This window comes from Eulemur rufifrons, chromosome 28 (genome assembly GCF_041146395.1).
Source record: "Eulemur rufifrons isolate Redbay chromosome 28, OSU_ERuf_1, whole genome shotgun sequence".
NCBI lineage: Eukaryota > Metazoa > Chordata > Mammalia > Primates > Lemuridae > Eulemur > Eulemur rufifrons.
The window spans coordinates 69239614-69262769 of NC_091010.1; the positions used below are offsets into that span (position 1 = coordinate 69239614).

The window sequence follows — 23156 nt, forward strand, 5'->3', positions numbered from 1 at the left end:
TGTTAAAGCATATTGCTTTGGGGACCAAAGTCATCCAATTTAGTAACTACTCAAATGCTTTTTCACTCCAATTCTGAGGCCACTAATTCCTTAAAATAAGCATAAACTCCACAGTGACTGTCATTTTGAAGCTGTGCTACTGGAATGGTGATGTTCCAAAGCCACACGTGTTGCGGTGGGAACTGGATGCCTGTGGCGGATTGGTTGTCGTCTTTAAGGGTCTGCCGGGTTTGCCCCGTGTGGCTGGAGTCCACCCCATTGCTGGTTCTGTCTGACCTCTGAGCATCCTTTGCCATACGGCTCCTTGCTTGGCTTTGGGAGCAGAGCCTTGGTGGAAATGCGAATAGGTTTCTCTCTAGTTACACAGATGCCAAAGCAGAATGCAATCCTGAAAGGTGAAAAACCGTTTCCAAAATAAAAATAAAAGCTAGACAATTGTCTAGGAAGCCTGGGAAAACCTCAGTGGCTTTAGTCCTCTTGTGACACCAGTCCAGGGGCTGGTTGAACAGCCGGGATGCCCCCAGGGTTAGCATCCCTGGGGCTCTGCCCTAACTGATCTCATTTCATAGATACTCTCTAAGCCGGGTCTTTCCTGGCGTGCACGCGTGTGGAGATCCACGCTAGGATGCAGCAATGGGAGATGAAGATGGGGGCTCCCTGCCTGCCTGGCATCCACAGTCCTATGGAGGAGGGTGACATTCAAGATCCAGTGAACAAGGAAGTTCCCAACTGTGGCTGAGGGACGTACTGCCCAGGAGATGTAGCAGGCGTCATGAGAACGTCTGCCATGAGTCAGAGGAGGCCTCCTTGAGAAGAAGCTTTGAATGAGGCCTGAGCCACGTGAAGGGCATACATGAGAGCACCAGCAAGTGTGCAGTGTGACGTGGGACCTCATGGTACGCTCGGGACATTGGGAAGACCTGTGAGCTCTGTGCAGTGTGGCAGGGCAGAGCGCAATGAGGGCCAGGTGGGAGCAAGAGCCCCACACACTGAGGCTTTTGAGGGCACTAGGACACCGTTTAGATGGAGACACCGAGGGCCATCGCACTGGGGTTTTGGCTTTAGTCCCCATCACCCTGGCTGGAGAGTGCTTTGGATTTGCGGAGGTCGGGCCGATTCAGGCAGTTACCGGACCATCCTAGTGGTCTGGGCAGGAAATGGGGGAGTTTGGACTGGTAGACAGACGGTGACAGTAGTGATGTCTAGAAGTGGACAGGCTCTAGAGAGAGCTGGGGTTAACAGCAAGCACACTGATTACATGCGGAGGCAGAGAGGAGAGGAGGCAGCAGGAGGGGCCCGTGTGCCAGCGCATGTGAGCACGGTACCGGAGCCCCCGTCAGAATGGTTAATGGCAGGGGACCGGGAGTGCTGGGGACAGCAGCTCCGGTGTTGGGCCTGCTCTGTCTGAGGCCCATGGGACCAGCCGGCACACAGGTCGGATCAGTACAGGTCGGTGGGGGGACTCGAGAGCCATCCAGCTCTCAGCCACTGCCACTGTCCCCTAGGACGGAGAGCATCAGGGAAGTGGGAGGAAGCCCGCGTCAGAGAAGGATGAAGGACAGTGGTGTCTGCAGGAATGGCAGTGTCAGGCTGGTGGAGTGTCCGGGGGAGGGGGCACCGTTGCCCTGCAGCAGCCAGCATCACTCTCCTCACCACGCCCCGCCCGTCCCCTTCCCTGCAGCCAAGATGGGTGGCTTTCAGGGCAGGCGCTGCTCTATTGTAGCCTCTGCGAGATCCTGGCCCCACGGCATCGCTGGGTCACTGTGGCCCGACACTCAGGAGCACACATGAGGGACGGTGGAGGCCGAGGGCTGGGGCTGCCTGAAGGGGAGGACTTCCCGGCCCCAGAGAAGGCCTCCGGGGAAAGAAGAGCAAGCCCACCTCCCTCCGGACGACCTTCTCTGCAAAGTGTGTTTCTTCAGCGCACACTCTGCGAGGGTCCCCATGGAAGTGGCACGACAGTACGCTGGGAAGGGACCCAGCCTCGTCAGGCTCTCTGTGCCGTTGCCGGCAGCTGGAGTTACGTTCTGTTTAACGGGAAATAACCATGTGATAATTATAATCACTTTTAAATTGATAAATAGATCAATTTAAATAAAAAGAAATTCTTTTAAATAAAAGAAACCAATAAGAATGACTCTTCTGCACAAAAAGCACATGAGGAAATGAAATTTTCTATCTCACTGGGAATTTCTTGGCAAATATGCAAACAGTTGCGTACATTAAGAGTGTGGGAGCGAGATGGTCTCGTGTCCAGCACAGCACTGTCTGAGCACAGAGAGCGCATTCTGTGTGGCCTCAGACAGTAACGGACTGACCACCAAGAGTGTATTTTCCTTTTAGACAAAAACATTGATAAAAGTAGAGTTGTTAATTGGAGTCCTCAAGGCCCTCATCTTGGTGAGTCTGGAATGGTGACCCTCTCGCCAATAGCGAGTCGAGGTACCAAAGCCATCCCACCATCGGCGTGTTAGTGACAACTGCCCGAGGACGAGGTGGCCGATTCTGCTGCCGTGAACGTGACGTGTGGTCTCTGATGGTCCACGCGAAACAACAGACCTTTGGGGCAGGATTCATAGGAGTTGCTCTATATGGAACAGATATTTTTGAAAACACATTCCATGCCCATATTTTTTTCAGGATTATGGTGTTTGCTTTGTATTTTGCCCTTGTGACTTATAACTTCCTATTTATAATTTTTAATTTTTATTTAATCTTTGTTTAGTGACAAAGTCCCACTCTGTCACCCAGGCTGGAATACAAGGGCCCAGTCGTAGCTCACGATAACCTTGAATTCCCGGATTGAAGTGATTCTCCTGCCTCAGCCTCCCAAGTAGCTGGGATCATAGATGTACACCACCATGGCTGGCTAATTATTTTTTTTTTCATTACTTTTAGAGACAGGGTCTTGCTATGTTGCCCAGGCTGGTCTCAAACTCCTGGCCTCAGTGATCCTCCTGCTGCAGCCTCTTGAGTCACTGAGATTACAGGCATGAGCCACCATACCTGGCCTATTTATAATTATTTTTAACAATCTTATGTACACCATTTTCTTTCTGGATTGACCTGAGTTGGGCTATGCTCCACACGTTGGGTTTTGCTGGTTGCTAAGGTTACCCTGTAAATCAGCAAATCCCTAACTTCTCTACTGATCTCGACACAGTGGAGAAGAGCCAGCCTCGGGATTCTGCAGCCATACCTCATCTCTCTGCCCCTCTGAAGGGGAAGCCGTGGCAAGTTGCCGAGCAAGGCCCAGATCTGATGGTGAGGAAAAGAAAATCGCATGTCAGCCGTCATCAGGGACCTGTCATTCCACGCAGTCTCCCTGTGCCTCTCTTCCCCGGGCCCCACCTGACATGCAGTCTCAACACAGTGCCTGTCTCCTGGTCCCTGCTCTGACCCCAGCAGTGGCCCTGTCTTGCCCAGTGTGCTCCTGGAACTGTCACGGCCCACTGCAACGCTCCTGTCCGCTGGGCGGAGGCGCTGGCCGCATCACGGCTGCCCACTGCAGAGACCCAGGCCAGCAAGGGCTGCGGGCCAGGCAGCGGGCAGGCACAGGCCACCCTGGCTGCGGCCAGCACCACCGAGAGCCAGGCCAGCTTCCCGGGGCACCTGCATCGTCACCAGCAATGGAGCGCTGCTGCTTCTGATCGGGCCGGGCAGTTGCCATGAGAGGAGTGGCGATAAATTTAGATTCTTTTGGTGTCTGCAGGTCATTATTGGAATTACAGCAACTGGCTGTGAGGTCGTAAAGTTACCTTGACAGGTTGTGAATGCGAAGCCCGCAGTAACGGGGAGGCCTGCCCCGGGTCCTCCTTCGTTATCGGCAAGCATTGCTCCTCTCGGGGAGGCCGGGCGTAAAATCCAAAAGAGGAAGCTCAAGAAAAGCGCACGGCGATAGCTCCGTGCAGGAAGCTGCCGTGTTTCATCCTGAGCGGGAGGAAGAAAGGATTCGGGGTTGCTATTTGGGAGACCTGGGACAGTGCAGTACTGTGCCTCAGAGCTCACAGCGAAGGTGCTAGCGTTGGCCTGGCCTTGTTTCTGTGCCTTTAGTTCCTGCAGGTGCCCACACCTGCCAGGGCTGCTCTTGGAGGGTGTTCGCTTTGGCTGTGCCGCCGCGGCCCCGCTGCCTGCTCTGAGCAGGAGTGGGTGTCAGTGCCGTCGCCAGTGACGGGCAGGGGGACCCCAGGCTTGCGTCGCTGCCCGGCCTCTCGGTGGGCTGTGGTGGGGTGCACGTCACCTCCCGTTATTCAGGAACAAGGAAGAGAATTGTAACCTACCAAACAAGCATCTTTTCTGGGAAAATACATCTTTCAATTGAGACACCAGGAGACAAACTGGAAGGTATTTATCTTGAACCCTAAAGTGTGTGTTAAAAAGGTAATCAAACCCTCAGTGCCTGGGGCGAAATCCACTTCATAACGTTTTAATGACACCTATGGGGTAAAATATTTTAGCAGAATCCGCTCCGGTGCCTGTGTAGACTGTTTGGTGCGTGCGATGCTAAGCCGTAATGGAGTGTTAAGTCTCCTTAAAGAGAATCATAACATTCTTAGTAGAAAAGAAATGTCAGTCATAAGATTGTAAGATTTTATTATGTGCTCTCACAAGCAAGCAGTTCACAGTAATGCACTTGTGTAGAAAACTTAGTTTTATTAAATTTCGCACTTTGATGTGTCTACTTCCCAAACTTTATGCAGTCCTTGTGTGTTTGGGAGTTCTGGAAACAAGATCTGGGGAACTCTGGATTGGACCATGTTAGAACTGGGTCCTTTACTCCGAGACCCTTTGAGGAATGTGTCATGGCTTCTCGCGATGTCATTTGACCCATGAGCATCTTCGTCCCAAACCCATGGGAACATCTGTGTGCCTCCAGGGGCATGCAGCGCCCAGTTGGAGAAATATTGGTGTTTTTCCATGGAAATGTATATAACTAAGAAAGCAGATAAAATATAAGATGTTTCTTTTAAGAAAACAATCTTCTTAACATTGAGCATCTTGAGTGAAGTCACAGGATGTCGCTTTGGAACTTTGAAGTTGGGACGTACCATGTTGTATTTCTGTGTTGGATATTATGGTCACCAGCAAACCCAAGCTCTGTTTTCATCCTTTAATGAAAGAGTTTATTTTTTTCAGCACTGGTACACTGAGGACTTTCAGCCGTCTTACTGTAGCTTGATGCATTGAAACAAAAATGTTGGTTGTATTATGGGAAACAAACCTAATGCCTGCCTTGGTGAGTTCCAGCCAGACGCATCGCATATGCCAGACAACACGTCACTTTTATGGTTACAAAGAGAACTCCTATGTACTTCATGGGAATACAAAAATGTCACAAAATTAAAAGTAATTTTTCCAAAATTACTGTGACTGAGCAGATCATTCCACTCTCCGTTCTACTCTTCTGATCCGAATCCCGTAGTTTAAGTGTAGAGGCTGGAAACGTCTTCGATTTAGAGCGGCGGCAGCAGCGGCGGTGCGGGGCGTGCGGGGCGTGCGGGGCGTGCGGGGGCGGGCGGGGCCGTGCGGGGCCGGGCGGGCCGTGCGGGGCGGGCGGGGCCGTGCGCGGTTCAGCCGCAGACGGGCGCAGCCTTCCGCAGACCTTGTGCTTCTCCTCGTTCATGTCTTATCCGTTTGTGACAGCGATTACATGCTATCGTAGAACAAGGAAGAGGTTTTTTTAACCGACTCGTAGACTTTCTGTGAATTTTCATTAAGGTTGGTGAATTGTACAAGCTGAGGAAAGCCAAGACAAGCGAGTTAAAAGCGACTGGCACGTAGGCCAGCCTGAGTTTGAATTCTATTTCTTCGGCATGGTTTTGGGCCCCAGCACCGGACTGTAGTTGTGTCGTAATGAAGCCCCCTTTCCAGGGCCGCGGTGGGTTGTGGCAATTGGTGGAAGGAGAAACCACCTCCTCCTGGGCACCTGTACTCCGTTACCCGTTGGCATTGAGACGCCCAGGTGTGGAAGGCAAGGCTGCCGGAGCTGCGTGCCAGGAACGTCTTGTTGCCGCTCGTTCCTTGCTCCCAAGATGTTTTAGCACAAACTCACTGACGCTGAACACGTCCCAGCGACGCATCTGGAGATCATTTGTCCCCGGCTCCAGCGCACAGTAGGGAGGACGTGCCCGGTGGCCAGAGCCTTCTCGGGCTCTTCAGGGTCGTGTTGTGGGCCACAAGGCCTCGGCTCCATCTCTCTTCCAGGTGCCGCGAGGGGCTCACCTGGACCTTTCAGGACGTCGGCGTCCCCGGGCTCTGCCCCCTGCCGCTCTGCCTCATGGCCACGCGGTAGGATTTTCCAAGTCTTTTCCCCGGCAGGCATCCGTGTTCTACCCGCTAACCCCGGTGATGCCAGGATGTTTTCTTCCAAAGTGAGAAATGCGTTTGCTTTGGGATTGAGCAGTGGTGTGGCTTCCTGTGACACGCAGACGTTTCACCTTTAAGAGTCAATGTGTCCTCCGTAGCCCGACCAGTGACAAGGAAGACCTATTTGTTGTTTTGACTATTGAATCTTTCTTTGCTTATTTTTAATTTTCTCAAATGTCTCTGGGGGGAAGTGTCTGCGGCACCTCGCACGCTGCGGATACACGTCAGTATCACTGAACTCACTTGTCCTATGGTGGCATTGTAGTATTTATTTGAGCTGGAACATAATGTTACATTTTAACTACGTTTATGATATATAGTGTGTTTCTTACTTAAATCAAGTTTTCCTGGCATACCTCAGAAGCGTGCCCAACCTCCCATCCCACAGAGACAAAACTTCCTGCAGGGACCCCCACGTTCTCCGACGGCCTCTGCTGAAAGACGGCACGGGTGGCTGTTCAGCTCTGAGAGATGTTATCCGTCCTGAAAATTTGTCAGAATAAGAGAATTCCAGAAGGATCAATAACATGCATTACTTTAAAAAAAAAAAAAATATGCACTACTTTAAAAAATTATGTTCCTAAACTTCTGCAAAAGACCCTGTAAAAAGATGATGAAGAAACAAGTCAGACTGGGAGAAAATATAGTTGACCCCTGAACAGCACGAGTTTGAACGCTGAGGGTCCGCTTGAACGTGGATTTGTTTTAACCAAAAGGATCAAAAATATAGTATTCACAGAATACAAAATCTGTGTAGTGTACATAGAGGGCCAGCTTTCTGCATACACGGCTCTCGGGGCCGACCGTGGGACTGGAGTATGCACGGATTTTGGTGTTCACAGGGTCCTGGAATCAACCCCCTGGTCAGGCGAGGGACAGCCACACTTGCAAATCCCGGATCTGACACAGGACCTGTGTTCAGAACACAAACACCGTGAGCTCAACAGTAAGAAAATGAACATTCCCCTTAGAAGATGGCGAAAGATGTGAACAGACCCCTCATCGGGGAGGATGTAGGCATGGCAATAAGCACGTGGAAAGGTATTCATCGTTGGTCAGCAGGGAAATGCAGATCAAAGCCCCAGCGTGATGCCACTGTGCACCCCCCGCCACTCTGAAAGACGGAGCAGCAGTTGCTTACGAAGTCCAGCAGCCTGTTTCTGTGTGACCCCGCAACTGCGCTCTCGAAGCTCTGTCCGCACAGAAGCTGCGCACAAATGGCGCCACGGCAGCTTTACTTGTAATTGCCCCGAATTGCAAACAACTCAAATGTCTGTCCAACGACGACAGATAAACTGTGGTTCCTCCATAAAACGGAATATTTTTAATAAAAATAGAAGAAAAAACTCAACCATTGAGATGACGTGGATGGCTCTAAAGGGCATTGCGCTGAGTAGGAAGCTAATCCTGAAGGTGGGGTTTTACTGACGTAACTCTTTAAATGACAAACTGACGACGGCGGGGAAGAGACCAGTGGTCGACAGCGACTAGGATGAGAGGAAGATGTCACCTGTGGGAGGAGCACAAGGGCCGTCTGTGCGACGGGACAGCCCTCTGTCCTGCTTGGGGTGGTGCATGTATGAATCCAAATATGAAACAAAATTTCATTTTCAAAAGCATAATTTTTAAAAATTTTGTTAGAAACATTTAAGTAACTGTCTGTAAAAACTGGTGATGTCCAGATAAGGTACGTGGTCTGGTTAATAGCGTCGTGTCGACGCTGGCTGCTGGTTTTGGTGAAGTGGTGTGATTGTGGCGCAGACGCCCATCCAGAGCGGGGTGAGTGTGTGCACAGTCTCTGCTGTAACATGTTTCTTGTGACTCTTCAGTTATTTCAAAATACAGCATTTTAAAAATCTGTCCCTACAACATACCAGGTTTTTTAAAAAGGAGAGAGAACGTTCAGGAGAGCGGGGAGTGGCGTTGGCTTTGCTGCTAGGAGTCTTGGAAACCCAGCGTTTCCCCACGTGAGTTACTGGGGGAGGGGCCTTGTGATGAAAATGAGACCCAAAGCTAAAGGTGATTGTTTTTCACCCCATGCAACTTAGGAAAGAAAGGAAATTCTTAGGCTAGAAAAATTTGTGCTGAACTTGATACTTTTCGTTTGCTTATTCTTTGATTAGCCTCTTACCTTACATTTTAATGACTTAAAAACTTGGTCAAGAACTGCCAAAGAGAAAACGTCCTAGTGAATATTGGCTCCCATACACGTGGCAGCTTTTAACAATGTGCAGATATGAAATATGGAAAACTTCGTCCCGACATTGATCGCATTTGAAACTTCATACTTTCTTAATTCAGTCTGTTATTGACAGTAATATATTTTAACTCAAGAATGTGTTCATTCAGTGCATATCGACTTGGCTTGTTAAAATGTTCACAGTACATGCTAACATTGGATTTCCTGTCATGGTGACTTAAGACAGGAGGACAGCAGTGAGTGATTCCTGCCAGTCCAGGAACTTTCCCTGGAACCCCACTTGAATGGTAATAATCTGCTCCTGTAATTGCTGTGGAAAAGGGAAATCCTCTGGAGGTTTTACATCTAATCATTTATTTATAAATCTGTAGATGGTAGTCTGCAGAATACGCATCGGGGGTCAACTTTGTGCTCAAAACAGTTGCCTGATGTTTACATTTCGCAGTGTATTTTTGTAACAGTACCTCCAGCCCCCATGATCACAAAAGGACCCCAGCTTGCTGGTGTCTGCTCCCTGCTCATCCCACGGCCCAGACACTTCATTACCGATGCCTCAGCAGAGGCCGGTCCCTGCTGTATTCACTGAAATGTGCATGTTTTTCCATCTCATTAATTCAGTCTACATACAATTAATTTTTGCCTATTAATAAACCCCTTGGTGCTGGCGACAGCTATCTAAGCCACTTCACCTAGTGTGGAATGAGAACGTGTACTTGCAAATTTCCACCCCTGGTCTGCATTTTTATAGTGTTTGGGAGTCGGAGGGTTCGGGTGCATAAATCAGGCATTGCGAGGAGATGCGAACTGCCGGAGAGTCTTGGTTTAGGCTGGCTGATGGGGAAGTTTGAAATATTGATTAGCTCCACCTTCATTTAGGATAGATGGAGATGTTGGGGGGCCATCCTCACACATTTGGGGTGGTCTCAGGCCACGGGCAAACTTGTTGGAGCCTTCTATGGAAGATCAAGTTTCCTTTTCCACAAATAGAAGTCCTCCCCAATTTGGACAATCCTTACAGGAGCTCTTTTCTGTGTGTATTCAAATCTCAGGTTCCCAAAAAGAAACATCTAATTAAGTCTCCGAATACAAGCAGGTACATGTGGTAACTACTCCTGTTGAAAGGGACAAGGAAAAAAACAAAAAGTCAGAATGGAGCCTTGATATTGAAATGAGGCACCACCTTCTTCGGGGACATTCAAGGAAAGTAAGTTCCCCAAGATCTTCGTTCTGCTCCCAAGTCCTGGGACAGGTATTTGCCATGAGTGAACTCGCAATTCAACACCACCGGCCAGAGGAATGTGCACAGTCTTCTGTAAATGTTAGGGAGTCTTAGATTTCTTGCCTGGATTTGTAAAAATTACAAGTCACAGCAAGAGTCACCTGGGAAATCCAAGTGTCAGTCTCTGGGAACTTGCTGGAGTAACCGGACTCTTTCTAAGGATTTGCGTCCAGGACGAGAAGCTGGAGCTCCAGGGTAGCTTGAGTAGCTGATGAAATTACAGGTGGGAAAAACTTGAGTGCCCTTCCTGGTAAATCTGTAAGATGATGTCACATGAGGTTTCCAGAAAGTTCTGTGAGGGGATTTAGCCAGTGTCAGTCATCTAAATTGGAAGCAGGTGATTGACTAAAAGTCAGATAAACATGCTGACTTTCAGATACGCCATATGCACATCAAATGTGTGAATCGTGATGATTAACAAGCATACTTAGCGACTTTAAAATGCATGTACAATGAGATGAGTGTCCAGTTGGGATTACTGGTGATGAAGCACAAATCTTGCTGGTGGTGTCAGGGCTTCCTGCCTGGCCCGGCAGCCTTACCGGCTCACGCTGGCCCCTTCTCTGCCCAGGGCAGTGCACACCCACAGAAAGGCCAGTTCTCTCCTCTCCTTCCCTGGGTCACACCTCTTAGTCTTCCCAGGCTCTTAGGAGGGAGGCGGGACTTGTGCCCCACAGCCTGTGGGCCCTGCCCTCCCAATCCCCTGGCAGGAGCCTCCGTGGGGGGCCTGGCCCACACGGGGAGGGGTCCCTCCTGCTCAGCCCCTGTTCTGCATCCCCCAGTGATGTTTTCTGTAGCTAAATGATACATAACAAGAATTCATTAAATAGCTTGTGCAGTGAGTAAATGAGTTAATACTGGCAGAGCCATGAATTTCAGGTTCCTGACTGTGCATTGAGCTCATTCACAGAAAGTCGTGTAAATAATATCTGATCCTTACGAGAAGTCTAATGCAGAAGCCATTAGTTAGCTCTTGAGAGGAGCAGGTAGATCTCGCAGCAGGTGAAGTCTCTCCTACTGTCATGTTGAATTGTCTGCATGCCCACGTCTTTCTCTGCCCTGTCTCTGTGTAATTCAGTGAGAAACTTTCCTATTTATATTCTTATTTATGTGCCTGTATTTAATTCCCTAGTTTTAAAGATTGGCCAATAAACCTTTTCTTCCCTTTTGCCCTTGATTATTCTTAAGTTTAAGACAATGCACAGTGGCAAATGTGCTTAACAACCATCCTTCATCTAGTTCATGCTACTTAATGTCAATTATGAAGAAAATTACTCCTCTGGCTTCAGAAGTTTATTTAAATCTCTTCTGAGAAAAGTGGCAGCTCTTCAGACTTAATGTCCAGAGCAATGGAAACAGACCGACATTGGGAGACACAGACCGGTGGATAAGTTAGCAGGAGCACTTTTTTCTTTTTAAAAAAGAAAGTAAAAAAAAAAAAAAATTATGTTGTTATAAATTGAGTCAGAAAAATAAAAAACTCAGGGATCTCTAAATCAGCTTCCAAGGTGCTATCAAGATGGACCAGTAGGATAATTCTACATAAATAAGAAAGGAGGCAGGAGGCCTTGTCTTTGTTATTAGGTCATTAAATACAAAATGTCCGATTTTGAATCAAAAGTTTATTGTATCTCGAGCAGTACAACTAATCAAAATATGCGCCTAAACTATCCACATAGTCTTGCCATCTTAACAGCAGCTTGTTTACGCCAGCAGCAAAGAAGCCTGGAGAGCGAGTGGTGGTGAAATCACAAAAGGAGATTTCTACAGCTTGTTGATAATTGAATATTTTTCCTTGCAAGAAGGGGTCCAAAGCCTGAAGAAGCAGTAGTCAGTTGGTGCAAGGTCTGGTGAATATGGTGGATGACAGAGAGTTTCCAAGTCCAGCCTCTGTAGTCTGAGCAGTGTTGTTTGTTCGACATGTGGTTGAGCATCCTCTTGCAAGAGAATTGGCCTGTCTCTGTTGACCAGTCTCTCAACAGCTTAATCGCAAGTATCCTCATCATTGAGTCCCATTGGTTGCAGTAGACATACGCTGTAATGGATTGACCAGATTTTACGAAGCCGTAGTGGATAATACCAGTGCTGGACCAGCAAACAGATACCCTTAGCTTTTTTTTGATGAATATTCAGTTTTAGGCTGTGTTTCGGCACTTGATCTTTATCCAGTCATTGTGCCAAATACTTGCAATTGTCAAAAAGAATCCATTTTTCATCACACATAACAATACAACGTAGAAATGGTTTGCCTTTGTGTCATGACAGCAAAGGCAAGTTTCAAAATGATTTCTTCTGACGCTCATTTAATTCATGAGGAACCCATCTATCTAGCTTCTTTACTTTGCCAATCTGTTTCAGATGGTCCAATATTGTTGGAATAATAACGTCAAACCTTGCTGCTAATTCATGAGTAGGTGGAGATGGATTTGCTTCCCCCATAGCTTTCAGCTCATCATTATCCACCTTGGGTCTCAGGTCATCCACATAGCTCATTTTCAAGATTAAAATCCCCAGAAGGGAACTTCTCGAACCATTGACATACTGCGCGTTCATTAGCCACGCCCTTCCCAAACACTTCATTGGTATTTCGAGCTGTCTGCTTGCATTGGTTCCACAACAAAACTCAGATTTGAAAATAACTCAATTTTTTGACTTATCCATGGTTTCACAAAAATTGTTCTAAAAAAAATCAGAAAGGTAATCACAAACCAAACTATGCATTTGAAAGACTGAGGATGCACCTTCATAATAAACATAAAACAGGAAGTGTCAAAGTGAAATATCAGAGAGATCAACTGTCTTAGTACTTAAGGAAATCAGACATTCCAGACTGAATGACCTAATACTCAATGAGGATTTTCAGGGTAAGGAGGCTGTCTGTCCTGGATGATGCTTTCCATATGCCAGGTGTGGGTGAGATCACGTGAACAAATGGTGTTTCAGGAAACAGAAGTCACGAATTTGAAGGACATGATTAAGGAAGACCAAGCAAGAAATGAGGAAGTGCTTGCTCTGTGGCCTCCAATGGGTGGGGGCATCTTCGGTACAGCTGATCTAGGCAGAACCAGGGCTTCTTAGAGCCACCCCTGAGAACAAAAGCGTAGCTACCGTGGGCTTGTCCTAAGGATGCAGCTTTCTCCTCCTTGGTCAGCAAAGCCGAGAGAGGAAGTTCTGAGCTGCCCGAGGGTGGGGCTGTATTTTGTTCATCTTCCCATCTTAGCAGCTGAGACAGTGTGTTGCAAATAGTAGGCTCTTGGCAGTATTTCTGACCCAAGGAGCAAGGACGACATTCCTAGTCAGAGTGAGGTAGGAGAACCCCCCTGCACGTGTCTCCTGTCACTGGCAGAGAGAGGGCTGTCCCCAGTATCAGACCTGGGGACATCTCTTGTTTCCTTGCAGCTCAGGGATGTTCTGAAGTATTAGTAGTTTTTTATTTTTTAGAAAAAAGGCATTTGTTTCTTTTTGATTCTTTGTTTCTTAAAATGTTCAACACAGTCATTTCTAGTTTATGTATTTGATTTCACTTTTTCCCATAAAATATTTAATTGACAGTGGCAAGCCAGGGCAGTTTGCAGTTTCTCCAAGCTTGGGAGTTCAGCTCCAGACCCCATGGCCTCCCCGTTTTCCAGCTTGATTCTTGAAAATAGAAATTAGGTTTTTTTAATTACATATATAGTAATTAGGAAGATGTTCAATTTTGAACAGGGGGACCAAAAAGAGAGCAGTAGCTCGAGAGTTATGAATACTTTCTTTCCTGACTTTTTCTCAATTATTAACAATGTTTTTTAAAGACAGTGGCATGTTAGTCTATTTTCTTGGTTGATGACGCCAGCTCTTTTGAAGATATTTTGCTCTCAGGCAAAGGGCCATCTCTCTTGGAAGAGCTGAGAAGATTCTTGGCTTAGCTCTTGATCAGACTCCGCCTGCTTGGCCGAGACCGGACAGGCTGCTCCCAGGTGCCTCGTGCTGCTGCGTGGGATTTCGGATCCTGTGCCTGCTAGGAATTGCTGCGCTCGAGCCACACGGCAGTGCCCAGGAAGGGAGGGGTGACAGGCCACTATAAATCTGAAACTGGATAATATTTACATTACCTTGTTTGGCCATTTAGTATAGAAATGGAGAGATGTTAAAAATTAAGTCTTTGAGTACAAAAGCAGCAAACTGATTCAGATGGGTCTGAAGTCCACGAATGCCTCTTGGACCCTGGGCAGAACTGAGAGTTGAGAAACATGAAATTCCCTGTGTCCGTCGGATCTGGGTCAGGCAGCCATTTCTTGGCTGTTTCAAGTTTTGGTCAAAACAAAGAGACACGCAGCAGAAGCACAGTCTGAAACTTCGTTCATACCACGTATGTGCTGACGTGCGTCCTAAGCAGTTGAAGAAGTTCGATTATTCCTTTTGGAGCGTGCAGAAAGAAGTCGATTGATAACACCAATAGTCTTTGCAAGAGTACAGTAAAACAACAGAACACACCAAATATTTACATTTAGTCAACTTTAGTGTAAATGCTCGAGCATCTTTCAGTATATTCCTTAACATCTCTTTTCCCACACCTTCCTTCACCTTGAAATTTTTACTCACTCATGAACAACTCATCAGACATTGGAAGCTTGTCACAATTCTCTGTGAATGATACAGGGATGTCCAAAGGTAAGGGCAGCCTTTACTTGTGGGCACCATTGAGCCATGAATGGAGCAGTTCGAGGTGCCCCATGCTAAGGACTTAAGGGTGGCGCGTGGTGCTAAGACTCAGCTGGCAGGGCCAGGGTGGGCAGGCCACATTCCAGGTGCAGGGACTGCAGGAGGGAAGTCCCGGCTGGGGAGGTACAGTGTAGGACCGGGAGGGGCCAGCTGGCCAGATTGCCTGGAGCTGGGGATTAATCCAGGAGAGAGCCTGAGTCCCAGGCCAGACCGCGAGGGCCTTGACTAACAGCCAGATGCAGGGCTTGGATCTGACTCCGAGTGCATGATGAGGAGTCAGGGAGGTTTGTGAGCAGGATGGTGACATCAACCGGGCAGGGTTTTAGGAAGATTTATCTGGTTTTGGCAGGTTCTCTGAATGTGACTGGAGTGTGGAGAGGCCAGTTCCAAGGCTCTGGTGTTTTTCCAGGCTGAGGATGGGAACTGTGTGCAGTGGCAACAAAAGGGGAGGGAGATGAGAGAGATCGAGAAACAGAACTGGCAGGAGAACGTTGGGGCCGTCGTGAACGCGATAGGGAAGCCGGGGAGAAAGCGGCATCTGGTGTTGCCAGTGGAGTCGGAGGTGGTAACCAGCTTCCAGGGGGCCATCCAGGGTGGCAGGGTTGTGTCTGTCCCCTGTAGGTCTACAGGGAGCCATGGTCAGGGTGAGGGGAGCAGGAGCAAACCGAGGAGGTGGAGGGGACCTCGGGCAGCCCTGGGCGAGGCACGGGCAGGGTCCCTGGGGCAGCGCACGCCCTCGGGGCAGGTGGGGGGTGGGAGCATATAGAGAAGACATTAGCTTGGATCCTTGGGGCTCATTAGCAGCCTTTGAGAGAACAGTTTCCTTGGGGCTGTGGTTTTCAAATAACATCATGGAGGAAGGAGCAGAGAGGCTTGACAACCAAAGGAGAAGGCCCAGAGAACCTAAACCCAGCAGCGGTGGGAGTTTTGGGGGGCTGTGAAGAGGAGGACCTGGGAGCCTATACCTGGGTTTCTCTCGGCTCGAGGAGGGCTCTCCATCTGAGGACCTGCCGTGTCCGTGTGCTCCCCCGACTGCAGGTGTTCGAAGCTGGGCTGGAGAGGACACCACCCAGCTACTGAGGTCAAAGCTTTGGATTCAGCCCCTGCTGTGGTGCTTCGAACTGTGTTGTCTTGGAGAGTTATTCACTCCTTCAAGCTTTGGTTTCCTCACTGATAAACACAGATCCAGATACTCAGCTGCTGTCCCGTTATGGGGACTCGGTGAGGGGCACGCGGACCCCCTGGCGCAGGGCGCGTGTGTGGCAGGTACGCAGTGAACGTCAGTGCGAGGATTCGCGGGACTTTGTTATTCAGTGCCACCCACCTGTGGGCCGGGCTGGTTGGAGGTAGGACTAGCAGAGGAGGTGGTACTTAAACTAGGAGTTGAAGTAGGATTTGAATAAGGGTTTAGATTTGGGGATATTGCGGGTGTGAGGACCAGCATAGAGTGGTAGGGAATTGGGAGTGATGGTGACCACGCGCACAGGCTTGGGAGGCAGCTTCCAGGCGGAGGAGAAATGCTTGGTCAGTGTGAGTCCAGACCAGGGGCCCACGGCCGGCTCCTGTACAGGGCCAGACAGGGAAGAAATGTCTTAGGCTTTGGAGGCCACACAGTCTCTGCCAACTACTCACCTCTGCCTCTGCTAGACAAATGGGCGTGGCTGAGTTCCAATAAGACTTTATTAACAGAAATAGATGGTGGGCTGGGTTTGGCCCATGGTGGCATGCCCACCCTGGACAGCCTGAAAATCTCACGTGCGGACATATGTGAGCCAAGTGACGAATGGGGTGCTCCGTTGTAGAGTGGCAGGAACACAAGTAGAACAAAGAGGTCCTATAGGTCCATCTGTGGTGCGGACCCAGCATGTTCTCTGCAGCCTGAGCCTCAGGGCTACCATGGAAGGAAGGAGCAAGAAACTCAGTACGTTCTGAGGATAAAGATGGCCTGCAAGTGACCACTGTGAAGTCACTTGGTGTGTAAATGGAGATGGTCTGTCTCCAGAGCAGTGTCCGTGTGCACCTGCTGTGATGGACACACCTGCTGTGATGGACACACCTGCTCTGACGGCGCTTCAGGCCTCAGCTGTGGCTGCCCAGAGTCGGTGGGACCCCTGTCCGTGGTTCCCAGCGTGGACAGTGCCGTGGCAGCACGGTAAGCTATTTGGAGTAAACTCGGCTCCCTGGCAAAGCCTAGCAGGGCAAGGAGTGAGTTTCATCCAGTTTTCTTCACTGTACAAAAATAAACAAACATATTTACAATGCAATATTGATGCATCAGTGAAAAATGAAGTTGTCTAGAGGATTTTAACTTTTGATGGAGTATTCTTGTACTGCACTTATCTGATGGTTTCATACGTCGTGTTAACCAACCTCCCACAAGAAAGAGAAGACAGACATGAATAAGAATATACAGAGCCTGTATTTCCAGAGATCTAGGAGTTGTATGTGATTTTTTTAAAGTGTTTTCATTGCAATTAAAATTTTTAAAAATCTTTTACAAAGGTAAAATGCCACTTCTGTAACATTAATTTGCAATTGAAAGATTTTTTTATAAGAATTCCTCTTTTTAAGTTATCGTTTCTCAGAGTAGAATTTTCTTGAGCCACTAAGAATCCTTTTCCTTTCAAAAGATCCCTGGATTACTGAGGTGTGAGCTCAGAGTTAGGCGTTGGGTGGAAGTGGAACAGCAGCTGTCGTGGGCTTGGGGGCCACTGCGGGGCGCGTGGCCAGGGCAGCAGGCGCGTGTTCTGTTGGTCAGTGTGCTGTGCTCAGAGAAAGGCCTGGTTCAGGGAGGGGCTGGAGTTTGGGACTAGAACCCCAAAGAGAGGGGAGACCCCAGAGAGCACTGGCACTTCTCTTGTGCAAGTGGTTTGGCAAAATGAGGGGGTCCAAAGGTCCATGGTCTGACCTTGGGGACTGGGTGGGCCCCATGCACGGGGAGGTTGGGGCATCAGGTGCCACAGAAACAGAGCCGGTGGTCTTAGTGGAATGGTGCTTTTGAGCTCCCAGAAACTACTCCCAATGGGCAGATCCTTCTTTTTCTCCATCTGTGCTCTTCTGAAGTACCAAGTGGAGCATTTCAGGGGTCACATGAAGGTACAGGGCTCTTGGAAACATGGCCACTGGCTCCAGGGTTTGCACGCAGGGGCCTCTTCCTTGTCCCGGCTGTCGGAGAACACCTGTAAATAAATGCTGCATTGTTTTTGCCAGAAAAGTCCTGTGACACCCCCTCTGGTCTTCCCCTGGGAGGGCCGAGAACCGGTACAGGAGCGAAGCTTACGGTCCAAAGACCCGCCTGCCAGCCAGCGGCATGACAGCGTCCCAGAGGGCTGTATTGATTTTTGAAAAGGAGGAAAAAGGCATACGAAATTGGACTTGCCAACCTCCTCTGAGTAGAAACTGGTGCTTCCTAAAGGGAATCTTAATTGGCAGGCTCTGCAGCTAAAATATTTTCTCCCCTTCCCTTCCCGGCACTCTCCAGCCCCTTGTTTTTTCTTGTTACACTTCTCACAGCCCTGGTTACTTCCTGCTTTGGAACATAACTGGGTCCTTCGATGGTGGAGTTTTGCTTGGAAGAGCTGAGGGTGTAGTCGAACCAAGTTTGAGCACCCTGGAGGGAGGATGAGAGACGCTGGGAGACCAGCCAGCTCGAGGAAGAATGGGAGGGGCAGTGGCATCTGAACTCCGGTCTTCAGAATGATTTCATCCTTCAAGTTGAAAATCCTGATTTCTTTTGGTGCCAGTGACTATACTTGTTGAAAAAGTACAGATGTTTTCTGCTTCTTATAATCTACTTCTTGCAAATATTAGTACTCTGGAAAAAAGATTTATTTCAATAATATGAGTTTTATATTTTTTTCTGTAGTTAATGTTGTTTTATTACTCTCTATCCTTGCCAGAGAGCGTGTTTTAAGAGTTTCAATTCAAAATTAAATATGACCTCAGTGTTTTAAAATACAATTACATTAACTGTCCATTTAATAGTTGCTGAAGATGTTTTTGGCCACTGATGTATAGTCGATGTACTTGTCTGAGATTAAATATATTAATAGTATTTTCAACAACGCTGACCAGCTAACGTGCTCCAGCTGCAGCCGTCCACACGAGGAACGAGAGCTTTCTGCGAAGTGAGCTATAGAAAGTTGTTCCCAGATAAAATTGCGGCACTGTCTTATGAGCTGCGCTTTTCTTTAAAAACACCACTGTGTTTGATAATAGGGAACTATCTATTATTTATTTAGAACTGTACAAACCAATTTACAAGACAGGTAATTTAGTGTTAGGATTATTTATTAATGAGCCCAGTATCCAAGTTAATGGGACTAAACCCCATGGAGGTCAGTCCTCATGTAATACACGCCTTTTGGAAAAAGCAGCAATGTCTTCAGAACATTTAGTTGCTTTAAAATTTGAATTATGATATACTGTCTTACTAAGATGAAAACTAATTTTTTCTGAATTGCATGATGACAAAGTCTGTAAGCCATGGAGATGAATTTCTTAAACTGTATTGGGGTGGGTGTGTTCTAGCCTGTTAGTACCAAAAGTATTATTCCTCGTTGCGTGGGCTCACAGGAGAAAGCAAGCCAGCTCCTTAATGAAAACCACAAATCAGAGACTGCTGCTGCCTCGGGAGACGGGGCCATCTTGCAGGAAGCGCTCGGGGAGGGGCTCTGGGTTCGCCAGCTCTGGTGCATCCTGTGTCCTCGTCAGGCGCTTTGCCACCCACAGCCACGGCTCCCGGTCCACGTGGGAGGGGCGTGCTGCGCTGCTCCCAGGAGTGGGCTTTGTTTCGTGGTCCTACCGTTTCCTCTAGCGTGGACAGGAGGAAGTGCCCACAGAAGAGGTCTGCTGGTGTCTGCCGCCGGTCACAGGAAGGGGGGGTTCTCCCCACCAGAACCTCTCATTGCCCCTCTGTTAATGACCCCCGTATTAATGGCTCCTCCTCAAAGGCCAAGAAACGTCAAGGAGAAACGAGAGGACAACGCGGTGGCCTTCGTACATAGGTGTGTAGTTGCTGGAATTCAGCAGACTTAGTTCCAGAATGAACATAGGGCACACGGATTTGCCGTTGAGTTTCATTTTTCTTTGGTTTCATCTCATTGTGCAGTCGAGTGCCTTCCGTCAGGAGTCGGGAGTGGAGCAGACACGGAGAAAAGCGCACTTAGTTCTGTGCCTTCAAATCCGCGACATTCCCAGATTCACACCGTGGAGTCCCCTCGAAGTAAGCAAAATCGGAAGTGATGCCCATTGCCTGGGCTTCCGCAGACTTTGCCATTCTGCAGTCTCCGACAGAATCTGAAAAGGCAGAGAAATGTAGCTTTCACTGTTTAGAAAATCTTTGTGGGTTTTTCTTCCCCCTAGGGAGTGCTTTTCAGCAAATTATTCATTGGAAAAATGAAATCTGAAATGTAGGTGTTTTCTTCAGTGTAGGTTCCATGGTGGCGTCTTAATGCCTTTGCGTGTCGTTTGCTCCTCCGTTCAGTGGGTGAGCGCGGAGCTCGGAGAACAGCCAGCTGGGTCCCCGAGCTGGGAGACAGGGGTCCGGCCAGCTCTGTGACAGTGCACGGCCCCTTCTGCTGGACGTCGTCACGCAGCCCAGCCCACGCCTGCTCTGCTGGTGTGCCGAGCCACTTGCAGCAGCGCCGTGGCCTTCGTTTCTTTGGCCCTTCTGGAGGGTTCCACGTGGGGAGATTGGGCCTTAGAGACATTCCAGGACCCCGTACTCTCACTGGTGTAAGAGGATGCTGTGTGTTGAATGGACAGGTCACTGTGGTGTTCACATATAACTATGGGCTTCCTTCAGGGACAAGCGGGCAGCTGTGTGGGAGCCTGAGACCCTGTCATGTGGGTACCTAGTCTCTCTGGAAGCTTCTAGAATGTCACAGAAACTAGACTGGATACTCAGATTCTCATTGTCTTTGAATAATAGGGCAGTGGGCATAGGCTGTAGTCCTGTGGATTAGGAAAAGATTATAGAAGTGACTTAAAAGAGTAAATTCAAATGTTAATGGAATATATGCTATCAAGAATAGAGCATGTGAGTGTAAGGACTTTCCTTGGTAGGGGGTGACCGTTTGCTTCAATTTCAAAGACACGAGTCAGAGTTTTTCAGTTCATGGAGACGCAACCTGTGTTCCATCCCATATGCACTTGGTAAATTATTATTGTATAACCTCTGGACCTGTTTCCTCCTTTAGAACACAGATAATAATACCTCCTTCAAGGGTGTTTGGGAGAGAGAGAGTAGTTTTTAATTACTTGCCTGGCACATGTTGGGCACCCAATAAAGTAGCAGCTATGAAATTTTGTGTAAGACTTTACCTTGAGTTGTTTTCATACAGTTGGTGGATCCTCAACTGTGTTCAGTGGACCCCCCCTTCCAAGGTGCTGTATTGTGCCCTGGAGGCGTGACACGGAGACATTCTCTGCACTGGGACTTGTGGAGTCGATCACCTTGCCTGGCTGACGTGGGCTGTGTCATTGAGAAAGTGAGGATATTAGATTACGTGGCACAAAACCAACCATCTTTTACCCACTTTGACGACGTGTCCTGAGATCTCCCCGTTCTCAAGCTGCTCACTCTCTAGACACTTGCTTATTGTAGAGAGCAAAGGCCCCTCACTGACGTTCGGGTCCTCTCTGTCCCTAAAATCTTACAAAATCTTACGTCCCAGAGCGGGCTCTTGTTTGAAACTCACGTCTTTTTCTTAGGTGTCCCTGCACAACTGGAAGGGCACACAGCGGCCAGTAGCATGGGGTGGCCTTCTGCACTTCCGTGCTGTCTTTGGGGCACAGGCATTGGTTCTTCTGCACGGAAGGAAGTACAGAAGGCCACCACGTCATTTACTCTTCTCACTTTCTCAGTGGCACAGCCCAAGTCAGCCATAGGCAGGAGTCTGACTCCCCTCCCTCCAGAGCCGGCTGTGGCGCACACACACCCTCAGCAGGGCAGAGCAGGGCCAGGACAGAGGCTTTGAGGGCAGCAGAAGGGGAAACTGCAGAGATTGGGCGGTTGGCCCAGCAGAGAGAGACCAGAATGCAGAGGAGGCTCCAAGCAAGTGGCTGCCCCTCTGGGCCACGTGCGTTATAGAATTAGCACGGAAGACAACAGCAGTTGGCCGGATGCCATTTGAAACCCAGGTCCAGACATTAGACGTTGGTCCTTTCTGTTTATAGACTGATGTTTCTTCTTCTCTAGGGTTGAGGAGAAGAATTGTTGAATAATGCAAAGTTACCTAACCTCAAAGATCCTCAGGGAAATGAGTTTCTTTGTGGAAGTCCCAACAATTTGATTAGACTAATGGAATGACTCCTTTAAAGTTTATATTTTTACAGATGTACAGGCATTTTATGAGAAGCTAAATCAAGCTGGGAAAGAGGAATGTACCTCTCGTGTGTGTAAAACGTTAAGAAGCTGCTTTGTTCGCTCTTCGGTGGTGGGAAGCAACGCAACACAGACATAAGGCTATTTGAACTCTTTATTTGCCACATTTCCAATATTAATAACAGCGTTTCTAAAAGTTGTCACATCAAGTAAAAGATCTTCATTCCAGGCTGTCTTTGGGGGCCAAATTGAGACTGGATGCATGCATTTAATAAATTGTAGTCTCACGTAGTCATTTTTGTAAATAATTAGTTTCAGTGAAAGAATAAGTTAGCATATTGTATGCATCTAATGTTGCAAATGTACATACAGCAAACTTTGCTATTAATCAACAGTCAAGCACCGCAAGTGGGGTCTCATACATAATGAATTGTGCTTAAACCTCCTGGGTTTCTTGATAGAAAAATAAAAGAAAACACAAGTGTAGTAAGCTTTTGAATAAAATTTAACTAGATTGCTCTGCATCCTGTAATTGTTTTGGAACCATTAGGGACCTGATCACTCATCTATAGTTTTGGGGTGTTTTTATCTTCATCTGTCAAAGAGTAGAGACTTTTAATGATATGTTAAAGTGTTAAAATACAATTTTCCTTTTAATGATTTGAACATTTAGGGGAAAAAGTATTTACTCTTTCAGGCATTCTCATCTGCCAAAGTATACTATTTAGATTGTCTTTTTAAAATATGTTTTATTATTGCTGATGTACGTTTAAGAATCAGTTATTTTTAAAAAGGGAAAAATATATAATTCTTACAGGGAGGAGTTGAAAATTTACATAAAATGTTCTCTGTATTTTTGGTCGGTGCTTTAAAATATTACAGTAAATTCTTTTTGTGGTCTTGTTGAGGTTGACATTAATTTGAACCCCAAATTTTGAGGGTTTAGGATGCCCATTAAAAATTTATATCCAATTTTAGCAACATACCTGTGACCACCCAGAAAGTGAGTAGGCTGGAACCTAACTAAATTTCAAACTGCCTCTTCCTCCTCCTCCTCCTACCGTTGACCTTGGGCACGAGCCATTTGGTGGCCTGTGAATTCACCCTGGGGTGGGGTGGAGGGCACGCAGGCAGGGAGTGGCATTTCTGTCCGTCTTCCTTAGAAACCACACAGTAAAGTTTGGATAGAATTTGCTGGTTTCTTGGCCAGAACTCCCCCCAGCCTTCCGGCAGGGACTGGTCCAGACGCTGCCCCCTCCAGGCAGACTGCCTGTTTACAGCCG

General features: G+C 48.0%; 1 protein-coding gene across 4 annotated transcripts in view; it reads left to right on the forward strand.

Annotated features, from left to right (window-relative positions):
* Positions 1–23156, forward strand: part of MGMT (O-6-methylguanine-DNA methyltransferase) — a 265516-nt gene that overhangs the window by 192971 nt on the left and 49389 nt on the right. The window lies entirely within an intron of this gene.